The 12035-nt window shown below is 37.0% G+C and overlaps 1 protein-coding gene across 2 annotated transcripts in view; it reads right to left on the reverse strand.

Annotated features, from left to right (window-relative positions):
* RRAS2 (RAS related 2) overlaps positions 1-12035 on the reverse strand; it is a 77325-nt gene that overhangs the window by 55319 nt on the left and 9971 nt on the right. The window contains exon 1 of one of the 2 annotated variants that reach the window (XM_058688318.1): positions 1021-1041. The exons of the other annotated variant lie outside the window; for it this stretch is intronic. The gene's annotated coding sequence lies outside the window, so the exon portion shown is untranslated. Of the gene's footprint in view, positions 1-1020; positions 1042-12035 lie in introns of those variants that run through there. 2 annotated transcript variants of the gene reach the window in all.

Below are 12035 nucleotides of genomic sequence, written 5' to 3' on the forward strand. Positions count from 1 at the left end.
AAACCTCTAAAAACTAAAGAAAAAGTCTTTAAAAGGCAGAGAAAACACCTTACCTACAGGGAGAAAAACAATTAGAATGTCTACAGATGGCTCATCAGAAACCATGGAGACCAGAAGTGACACAATTTTTTAGATGCTAACCAAAAAGGACTATCAACCCAGAATCCTATATCCAGAAAAAAAAGTTGCCCCCAGGAATGAAAATAAAGCAAATAAAAGTGACTATATCACCAGCAGACTTAACTCTAAAAGAATGGCGGAAGAGGTTCTCTAAACAGGAGGGAAACAAAGAAGGAATCTCAGGAAGGAAGGAAGGATGGATGAATGGATGGACATGGCAAAAATATGGATAAGTAGGACAGACTTGCCTTCTCTTCAGTTTTCTATAATACGCTTGTAAGTTGAAGAAAAATTATAATACTGTTTGATGTGTTTCAATATATATGTAGAGGAAAGCCTGAAAATAATTATAAGCAGGAGAGAGGGAGTAAAGAGACATAAAGGGAAGTAGGTTTTTATACTTCACTCAAACTGGCAAAATGAAGGGGTGGACTGGGTGGTTTAGTCAGTTGAGCACCCAGGTCTTGGTTTTGCCTTGGGTCATGATCTCAGGGTTCTGGAGATCGAGCCCCGTGTCATCAGGCTCTGCATTGAGGGCGTCATCGGGCTCTGCATTGGGATTCTCTCTTTTCTCTCTCTCTCTCTCTCTCTCTCTCTCTGTCTTTACCTCTCCTCCCCCTCTCCCACTCACAATCTCTCTTTCTCTCAAAATAAATAAACATTAAAAAAATAAAACTGGTAAAATGACAATACCAGTTGACTACAATAGTAGATGGGAGATGGTAACAGCACTTGAGGGATTTTAGCTTTTTTGTGGGTGTTCTAGGTATAATAGGCTAAAATCCCACAGGTACTATTTTCCATCTCCATTATATTGATGAGGAAATTAAAGCTCCAAGTTGAGAAAATACACAGACAGTTGTTAAGTAAGTAGCAGATGAGACTCAATCCCATAGTTACCTGGCTCCAAATCCAGACTTCTTTTTCACTACATTAAAAAAGGGTTCTTCGAATTAAATCTTCATTCAAAAATGTGGGTGGTGGGGGCGGTAGAGGGGGTCCATTAACCTCTAACTGAAATTTAGCATTTAATTTCCTTCAATAAACCACTGTAGCAGTACCTGTGACGGCCACCAAAAAAAAAAAAAAAAAAAAAAATCACAGATATTTCATGTAACAGTTATTGCAGGCAAATCAGGTTAGCATTTATACTCAACACCAATTAAAAAGGAAAACTTTTGTTTTTGGTATTTCAATAACTAGACTTAAATGTAATTGGTTTCCTTTATAAACCTAGATACTTTATTTTATACACTCAAAAAACTGTATTCTGGGGGCGCCTGGGTGGCTCAGTTGGTTAAGTGTCCGACTTCAGCTCAGGTCACGATCTCGCAGTCGTGAGTTCGAGCCCCGTGTCGGGCTCTGGGCTGATGGCTCAGAGCCTGGAGCCTGCTTCCGATTCTGTGTCTCCCCCTCTCTCTGACCCTCCCCCGTTCATGCTCTGTCTCTCTGTGTCTCAAAAATAAACATTAAAAAAATTAAAAAAAAAAAAAAAACTGTATTCTGAGGAGTTCATACGTTTCACCAGACTGCCAGAAGAGTTCTTTGTACAAAAAAGGGTGAGGAACCCCTGCGTGTAGAACATTTCCCAAATTTTATTTCAAAAATCTTAATGGACCACAGCTTCCACTTGCCACTGGAATGGGCAGAATGACTCTGTTTGAGGAGATGCCAAGGAAAGAAAACCTTTAAAGTCAAACTATGTCAAAAGCAAAACACTTTTTCAAGTTCTCAAAAAATCAATACCGTAAAAGTCTAGTCCTTAGATTCAGAATCTATCAAAAAAATCACCAAGAAACCCCCAGCATACACCATGAATTCATATGTGGTAATCTCCAAAAAAAGGAGATAATTCAAACCTCTAAACTCAGGAACAAGGTCATTAATTCCACCTTCCCCAACCTTCCACCTTTTACCCACCCCAGCCCACCCACTTCCTCTTAAACTCACACTATAATCTATATAAATCTAAAGGTGCCCTTAAATCACGTTTTCAATCTCTTTGTTGAGAATTAGCAACATTCCAGTATACATACTTTCACGAAGAACACAGAGTTCCTCTTCTCTCTCCCATCTTACCTCTCCAAAAAGCAAAAGTATCCAAATAAAGGCAAAACTTTTTAGATGAATAACCACCAAGTGCATTCTTTCTAATCCCATGATCATCCAAACTTGGAAATAAGATTCCTTTCATTCACAAAGTCACCAAAAGGGTAACACATTTTAAAATAAATAAATAATCCTACCCGTCCCCCTAAAAAAATTATCAACTCTTGATGAAACATGCCCTCAGCCCAAAAGTTATCCACTTTAGAAATGAGCAAAAATGTCGAGAGTATAGTGCAAAGCACTGGCCTAGTATATGGTACTCTAGATGTTCTTTTATTTTTTTTTTTTTTTTAATTTATTTTTGGGACAGAGAGAGACAGAGCATGAACGGGGAAGGGGCAGAGAGAGAGGGAGACACACAGAATTGGAAACAGGCTCCAGGCTCCGAGCCATCAGCCCAGAGCCTGACGCGGGGCTCGAACTCACAGACCGCGAGATCGTGACCTGGCTGAAGTCGGACGCTTAACCGACTGCGCCACCCAGGCGCCCCTAGATGTTCTTTTAATCCTTGGTCACACCTACCTAAAACCACATTATGCGAGCATTCATTTTGTGCATCTACAAATAGTATTAAGAAATTTGTGATGGGAAAAGTTAAAGGTATCACTTCTTCATACAGGAAATTTACGGCAAAATTAATCATCAGTTCCTGTAACCAAGATGAAATCAGAGGCAGTGCTTTGGAGAAAGCTACAATAACAGTATATAGTAATTTTAGAAGCAAATCAAAACACACGTATACACACACATCCACACAAAACAATTTTGCTCACAAGTTCAAATATGAACTTTTTGTTGTAATAAAAATTGTACTCAATTTTTATTTGCTGTTTGAACAGTCAGGGAAAAAAAATAAAAAGTTTCCCACCCTGAAGGAAAACCCCTAAAGAACACACTTGTGTCTTGTCAACCAAGTCGTGATACCTTGAACATCATATGAAAAGCTAAGAGTTTCCATTTGACTACATTGTTGTTCTTCATTAACCATAAAATAACTCGGAAAATGTTTTATGAATACAAAAATATTAAAATTATGTATGTATACCTACCTCCCAACTTAGGAAATAAAAAATTAGCAACAATTCTCGACCCTTATATGTCTCTCGAAAGTCATATTCTCCCATCTTCCTCATCCCCACCCCAAGAGGTGATCGATCCGTACTTAAATCTGTTGTTTGTCATTCTCGTGCATGATCTATCCATACAGTGAATACCTCAGCTTTCTTAAGCTGCATTTTAGAGAGGATGCCATTACAAACCTTAGTCCCTCCACTAGCTTCCAACAGTGCCCTCTTCATCAACAGCTCTAGTAGAAACCCATCAAGTCATCAAGTGTGCTTCTGAGGAAATCTCATTCACTGATCCCACCCCTATTCAGTGCTCCCTCCAGATCCATACTGGTAACAGGTAGCAGAATTTCATCCATTAAATGAGATTATATCACTCCTTTCAGTTCCCCTCTAGTAAGTGTTGGCATTTTTTTTAAATGTTTACTTATTTTTGAGAAAGAAAGCGAGAGAGAGAGAGAGAGAGAGAGAGAGAGCGAGAGAGAGAGCACAGTGGGGGAGGGAGGGAGAAAGGGGGACAGAGGATCCAAAGTGGGCTCTGTGCCCCCCAACAGCAGCAAGCCCTATGCAGGGCTCCAACTCACGAATTGTGAGATCATGACCCAAGCTGAAGTCAGATGCTCAACCAACTTAGCCACCCAGGTGCCCCAGTGTTGGGGGTTTTATTCCAATATAACATTCATAGGCTGTAGTAAGACGATTATTGTATTTTAGGAGTTGGGAAACCCAATCTCAGCTTCCCTGCTTACTTGGTATAGGACCGTGGGCAAACAGCTGCTTCCCATGCCCCCATCTCCTCTTCTACAAGATGGAAATAACAATGACCATGATCACCACCTTGCAATCATAAAGGGTTATTGCTGGTATTAAAAGGAAACCATATACATAAAAGTTCCCTGAATGCTCAAGTGCAAAACATCATAAAAGGTAAGTTCTAGTTAGTATAAAAATTCTTTTTTTTTTAATTTTTTTTAATGTTTTTTTATTTATTTTTGAGACAGAGAGAGAGACAGACCATGAGCAGGGGAGGGGCAGAGAGAGAGGGAGACACAGAATTGGAAGCAGGCTCCAGGCTCTGAGCTGTCAGCACAGAGCCCGATGTGGGGCTCCAACTTACGAACTGTGAGATCATGACCTGAGCCGAAGTCGGATGGATGCTCAACCAACTGAGCCATCCAGGCTCCCCAGTATAAAAATTCTTAAGAATTATTTTTAAAAAGTTAAGATGTGGCCAAGCAATTTTTGTAATTCATTAAATAACCTAATGCTTTTACTGCAGAATTTTAAAGTATTAACAACGCTAAAATAACAGGACTCTTCCAGTCTGTTTAAAATGAAATTGACTGCTACAACTAAATAATTTGCTCTAAACTCTACAATGAATCAAGATTCTTTTTATTTTTTTTTGAGAGGACGAGAGAGCATGAGCTGGGGAGGGACAGAGAGACAGAAAGAGAGAGAATCCCAAGCCAACTCCGACATGGGGCTTGAACTCACGATTCATGAGATCATAACCTAAGCCGCAATCAAGAGTGGCTGCTTAACCGACTGAGCCACCCAAGTGCCCCAAGATTCTCACTTCTTTAAAAACTATGATATAATGATTAGAAATTCTATGAAACCCTGCAAAAAAGTTATGCATAAACCATGTTTTTAAAGGTAATAAACACAACTAGACTGAATAGGGTTTTTTCTTCTCTTCCTTTTTAAGCAATTTAGAAAACTCCACGGAATGACAGGATTTATTGATTGTGCAGGAATGAGTTCTCCACTCCATGAAAAAAGAAAACCACACTTTGTCTTCCAGGTTGGAAAGAGGAATTACCAATCCAAGTGTGAAGAATATCATGGCCCCAGTCAAAGATCAGTTCTATTATAAGCCAAAGCAGTGAGACATTTATATACTGCACAGGAAGTATGAAGACAACTTTTTAAAAATCTTAGGGGAAAAATGCCAAACAAGATAAAACAACCTAACTGGAAAGAAAACCACACACACACACATACACACACACACACAAACTCCTAAACTTATGTGCCATAGGACTGTAAAATCTAAAAGGACCTTAGAATATGATCTATTTCAGAACCTTCATTTTACAGATGAAGAAACCAAGGCCAACAAAATATAGATCCTTTCACCAAATAAAATGTGGTATAACTGGGGCTCTGCCCTTAAAAACCTGTGAGTACAATGCAAGCATTCTTTGAGGATAAAAACAAAACAAAACAAAAACTTGTCACAAAATGCAAATTAGAGACAGCGAGTATAAGAAAGAAGGAAACTAGGAAAGGAGGGAAAGAAGAAAGGACAAGAAGTTGAGCAATGAGAAAGAGACACAACCCTAAAAGCTCGAAAGTAGTTATTAACCTGGCCTCAGTATCTCTACCCACAAGATACTTATTACAAAGGGAACAGTCATCACTTTTCAGTGGTTAACAGAGTGGTCCAATTCTACACCAGTATTGGGAAAAACAGACATGTGCCTCCCTAATATAAGGTATGTACTGGAGGAAGACTCTTCTTTTGTGATAGTTCTGCCGAAACTACCTAATTTGCTTCTAATGATTAGAAAACATCAGATAACCCAAATTGTAGAATGTTTTACAAATAACTTTAAGACTAAAAAGACATTGAAAATAAGTACAATGTCAATCCTGGATTGGATCCTAGACCAAAAAGATTTTCTTTTGCTATGCTATAGAAGACATTATTGGAACAACTAAGTTTCAATAATCTAAGTTAAAAGTATTACAACTTCCTGACTTTGGTAACTGTACTAAGATCATATTAAAGACTCTCTTTTTTGTTCTTCAGAACAGTAAAGGGACATTACTTCCACAACTTACTCTCACAAAGTTCATCAAAAATATGTACAGGATTCAATGGAGGCACATGGGAGGGGCACCTACTCCAATCTGGATATTCTCTGGGGAAAGGCTTGCTGGAGATGAACCCTGAGTCACATCTAGAAAAATGACTAAGAATTAGTCAGATAAAATGGCATACTTGGTAAAGGACAGAGCTTCAGAAGAATCATGGATGTGCATTTCACACAGATTGTGACTAAGCATGATCAGACTGTGCTTCTCCAGGAGCAATAGGCTGTGTGAGAGCAGGAATTTCAAACAGGATGGGCAGGCGTCTGGAGGTTGCCAGGTCTGGGGAGAGCAGAAGCCAGGGCAGCGTGTGCAGGAGTAATGGGACATAGATCACAAGGAAGCAGGGGAACAGAGAGGGAAGCAAGGCAATACTTTAAACAAAACCTCACTCACTATGCAATCTCAGCTCTCCTAATTTCAACTAAATGGAAAATGTTTCATGAACTTAACTTTAAAAGAAGAAAAAAAGAAGAAAAGAAACACAACTGAGACAAAAACTTCATTATTAAGGTAACTCATTAAATAAAAAGTGGTTTTTGGGGGCAAGGTAGTATAGTGTAGCCCTTAGCACCTGTAAGGTGCTTTGTAATCAGAAAATAAAGGTTCAAGTCCCATCTGAGCCATTATTGTGGGATCCTGAGCAACATATTTAACCACTGAGCCTCAGTCTCTATAGCTGTAAAAAAAGACATAATAAATCATAAAGATTAAATGAGGCGATATTGATAAAGTTTTTAGCATGACGTCTAATACACAGAATATGTTCAACATATATTAGTCATCATTGATTCAAAATATTCTTCATAGGTCCTTGTTCCTTATTAAATAGCAAAACAAACAGGTGCCTGGTTGGCTCAGTCAGTGGAGCATACAACCCTTGATCTTACGATTGTGAGTTCAAGCCCCACTTTGGGTGTAGAGATTACTTAAAAAATGGGGCGCCTGGGTGGCGCAGTCGGTTAAGCGTCCGACTTCAGCCAGGTCACGATCTCGCGGTCCGTGAGTTTGAGCCCCGCGTCAGGCTCTGGGCTGATGGCTCGGAGCCTGGAGCCTGTTTCGGATTCTGTGTGTCTCCCTCTCTCTCTGCCCCTCTCCCGCCCGTTCATGCTCTCTCTCTGTCCCAAAAATAAATAAAAAACATTAAAAAAATTAAAAAATTAAAAAAATAAATAAATAAGATCTTTGGGGCGCCTGGGTGGCTCAATTGGTTAAGTGTCCTACTTCTGCACAGGTTATGATCTCACAGTCCGCGAGTTTGAGTCCCACATCGGGCTCTGTGCTAACAGCTCAGAGCCTGGAGCCTGCTTCTGATTCTGTGTCTCCCTCTCTCTCTGCCCCTCCCCCACTCGTGCTCTGTCTCTGTGTGTGTCAAAAATAAACAAACATTTAAAAAAAAGTAAGATCTTTAAGAAAAAAACTTGAAATCATTAGTATTGTAATTCAGTTACGACATAAGATAGTAAAATGAAGTCCAACCACTGTACCAAAAACACAAAGTAAAGTCTACCTATAAAAGTACTACACAAGCTTTATAAACCATATTATGGCTTTCCATCTTATAATTCTGTTGAAACTTATTAATACAAACTCAAGGTTCAAATAGGAAATTAAAAGATGCCAGTTTCATATCCAAATACCAACTATTTATTTGGGGACATTACGTTGGGTGCCCTTTTCAATGTTAACTACTTAACCTGTACAAACATTTCACAACTGCAACTTTAATTAACAACAAAAAATTATAAATATGACAAGGCTTATAAATCACTCATAATCCATTTTAGTGCCATTCTAAATAAGTAGCTATGGAGAGGAATAAAAGTGAAGAAAAGTCATTAAAGTAATTAGTAGGACCCATTTTAAGCAATAGAGTATAGAATATTACACGGGGTTCCACTTAAAAAAAAAAAAAAAAGGAATGTGGGGTATTTTGTGACAGGCCAGTAAGACAGCTGGAACAAAGCTGTTGGAGCAACAGCTGTGCACCATGTACTGTTCATCTAAAACCACAAACTAAAGTAACCCATGTCAGACAACTTCATTTGACTAATCAGCTCTGCCAATGGCTCCTTCCTGAAACTGTCTGCTACAAAGAAATCTAAGTAAATACGTAATTTGCAATTAAGAAAGGAGAAACAATAAACAAAATCAGTCTGTCTTTAAACAAAAAATTAAAACCCAAGAATCACAATCTAACATTATAACAAAACTTTCCATACTATTTTAACACCTGCTAAAATTATGATCACCTATCAGACTTTCTAATGGTAAGAAAATAATCCCAAAACCCAACATTTGATGAAGTCTGAATTGCTGATACATAATCTCACCAATTCCTACTCCATTCTTAACGCTCAGCTAAATGTAAAGTGTCTGACCATATAACACTGCAGTGATACAAAGCTGTTAACATTAAGTAACTTGGTAATTGAGAAGTAGCTAATTCAAACCAAGGTTTGGCATGGAAATTCCATGCCAATATGTGAAAATAATTCGGGTAGTACTCAAGCTATTGTAACCATTCATTTAAACATCTGCAAGTTAAATTATCACAGACCAAGTCCACTGTTTTATACTTTATCTGCATTTTTTTATTCCCAAAACCCATGAACCCTTCTCTAAACTTAAATTCACTCTCAGTTCGAACAAGATCCACATCTGTGTATGCTTGCACACATGCATACACACGCTTAAGGCGAATTTCCCCACCTTACTGACACACCTTAATTTCAGAGACAAAAGGGACAAAAATTACAAATTTCACAGTCACGCAACTTTTCCACAAGATTTCTAAAACTTAAATGTTATACCTATCACAAAACTTCCTTTGCAGTTTGACTCAACTATGTGCTTACTATTCTTTTCCTCTCAGCTAACAAATTGCTGACTGTTGTAATCTCAACCACATGTCATCATTTAACCAAAAACAAGGCATTAAAAGAAAACCCACCAGGAAACAAGACAAAAGTAATAAATCTTTTAAGACCTTACTCTCAGGCTGTTTTACATTTCCTGAGTCAGAATTTCCAGAAAGAAATTACAATAGGACTATCTTCTCTAAAGACTATTTTCAAAAAAAACTGAATGCTATGGATCAACTACTAAAACTTCTAACACAAGATTCATTCAAATGTACACGTTACTACGTTACTACGTATAGGTAATCTTTTAATTACAAAGAAACTCTGAAATCCGAAGTGAAAAACAGTTCGGTTCTTTGTCTTCTTTAGTAACCAGCAGCTATGGAACCAGAATAGACACAACTCATCTTTCTTAAGACCACTTTCTTTTCCCAACGATTTACTATTTCCTGTTCAAGACCTAATACTAACAATTAATAAATATTAACATATTTTGCTACATGATTACTTCTATGTAACAGAAGTATCCTTGGTCTATGACTCTCAAAATCTAAAGTATAAAATGTACAAACAAATACAACTAAGGGGCAGACATTCGGGCAAAATATTCCAAATCTATAAAATCCTTTACTGAAATACTTGTTTTACTTGTAAACATTCTCGTGTTTACAGGGCTTAAAATAACAGTGCCAAAGTGAATCAAACACAGAATGGTTATCTTGTCCAAAGCCACAGTCATATATAGGCTAAACCAAGATCTACATGAATGTCTTGACTCACAAAAAGGATTCTTTGCACTACCTCAAACTGTCTTTTCTCAGATAAGCAGCATGAATTTTTTCAGGTCTAGGAAATCTTTTTAAAAAAACAAAAACATGGCAGCTGTTGTGGTTAATGTCACAGACTACATATGACTATGACAAAAGCAACCACAAGGAATAAGTGTCACAGAAACAAACTCTACTTTTAAAATAATTTCTACATTTATACTCTCAATGCATGGTAAATAAAGCAATAAAAATAAACTCAATTAAGCCTGCATAAATAAAAATTAAAAACAAAGAAAATATAAAAATAAAAAGGATAAAAATGTATTTATCTAGATTACTTCACAAATACATAATCAAATTACACAATAAATGTGAATGGGCTGAATTCCCTACCAAAAGACAAAGACCCTCAGATTTGACTTTTAAAGATCACATTAAATACTGCTCACAAAAGCTTACCACAAAATAACCAAAAAAGAAATGTAAAATATCAATGAAGTAAATGCATACAAACAGAAAGCAGAACGGCAATGTAATATCACAGGATGAAAATCAAGGTTAAACTCCACACGAGACTAATACTACTGAATTTTAATACAAAGATTCAAGCATAACATTTTATATATAAAATTATAACATCAAAATAAAGCAAAATAAGACACTCAAGGAAACTTAAAACACAGTCTTCATGGGATATTTAATGAATGTATTTCAGAGTTTCACAGATTAAATAGGTAACAAAAAACAGAAGCTATAAAAGATCTGAATATAATCAGCAAATTCCATTATAATAGATTTGAACAAAACTTTGCACCTTAGAAGCTACAAATGAATACTCATTCTTCTCTTGTGTTCTTAAAATATTTACAAATATTAATAGTATTTGGCCACTAAAAATTCTTAATGTTCCAAAACACAGAGAATTTATAGGTCACATTCTTTGACCACAGCCTAACAAAGCTAGAAATCCACAGAAGGATCCACTCAACCCTTCCCCAAATGTGCATCTTAAAAATTAAGGAGACATTCAAACAAATGAAATTTATCTAAGAATACAAAGTACAAGATTTCATATCAAAGGAAGCAATGCAAAATCAGTCTTACAGTGCCTTTCCACAAGTCATTAAAGGCACTACAAACATCCTAGAAAACCTCTCACTACAATTTCTTTAAAATGCCATGTAAATTACCTAAAGTACTACTGTAAAAAGTAGATGGCAATCTCATTTAAAAAAAGGAAAAAGAACAAAAAAGTTTATGAAATCATGAAAAGACATCTATACAATATCAAATAAGCACACTTCGGATCACATACATACACACACATGCTAAAGAAAGGACTTCTTTTGCTTCTAAGCCATTCCAATTTCTATACCTACAGCAAGAAAAACCTTTGCCTTGATCTTCATCTTACAGCATCTCACACTCACTGTCTCCCCAGCTTCTTCCATGTGCCTCAGTGCAGAAAGCTTAATCTTGAAGGGTAAATAAACCTGAAAACTATCCCTTTCAACCACCTCTAATTCTCCAAAATGAGAATTTTGGAGCCAAAACCCCAAATATGACTGAATTAACAGAATTTCACATTTGTTGAAATCCTGCTGATACTCCAAAAATTAAAGCCCCCTGGTATCAACCTGCCCTTCAGCATCAAAAAGATTGAGAATCCAAGGGCCCCACAGTAATTCTGAAGGATGGCCAGTTCTTTACCTCCAACACCAGGAATGGCTAAAAGCAACTCTTCATGGGATGATACATTTTTAAAAACATACTCTACTACACAGGGAAAAACGTCTCCCCCTGGAAGGAGTTATTTCCTTAAATAGCACCAAACTTTAGAAAATAGCAGTTTTGTGGCCTTAAGAAAAAAAAAAAAAAAGAACATTACCACTCGTTAATATCAGACTGAGATATCAAGGGCATTAAATCAGTTTGAGACAGTAATTAGATTTCACATCCAGAAAACTACATCAATGATACAGAAGGCAATTTGGCAAATTTTCCTAGAATAAAGACTATCTTCTTTTTTGCTGATTAACTTAACACAGTATGGTATAATGACTGCAGAGAATCGATGCATAAATAATAAGTATTTCATGAGATGATTGAGAAAATGAATTCAAAAATGAAGAAAACCTTCCCAGACCTGAGATAAGAGGGTTTCATCATTTCCCAGGGAAACCTAGTGAACAGAGAAAAAGTTCTACCCATATCCTGATAAATGT

This window comes from Neofelis nebulosa, chromosome 10 (genome assembly GCF_028018385.1).
Source record: "Neofelis nebulosa isolate mNeoNeb1 chromosome 10, mNeoNeb1.pri, whole genome shotgun sequence".
Lineage (NCBI taxonomy): Eukaryota > Metazoa > Chordata > Mammalia > Carnivora > Felidae > Neofelis > Neofelis nebulosa.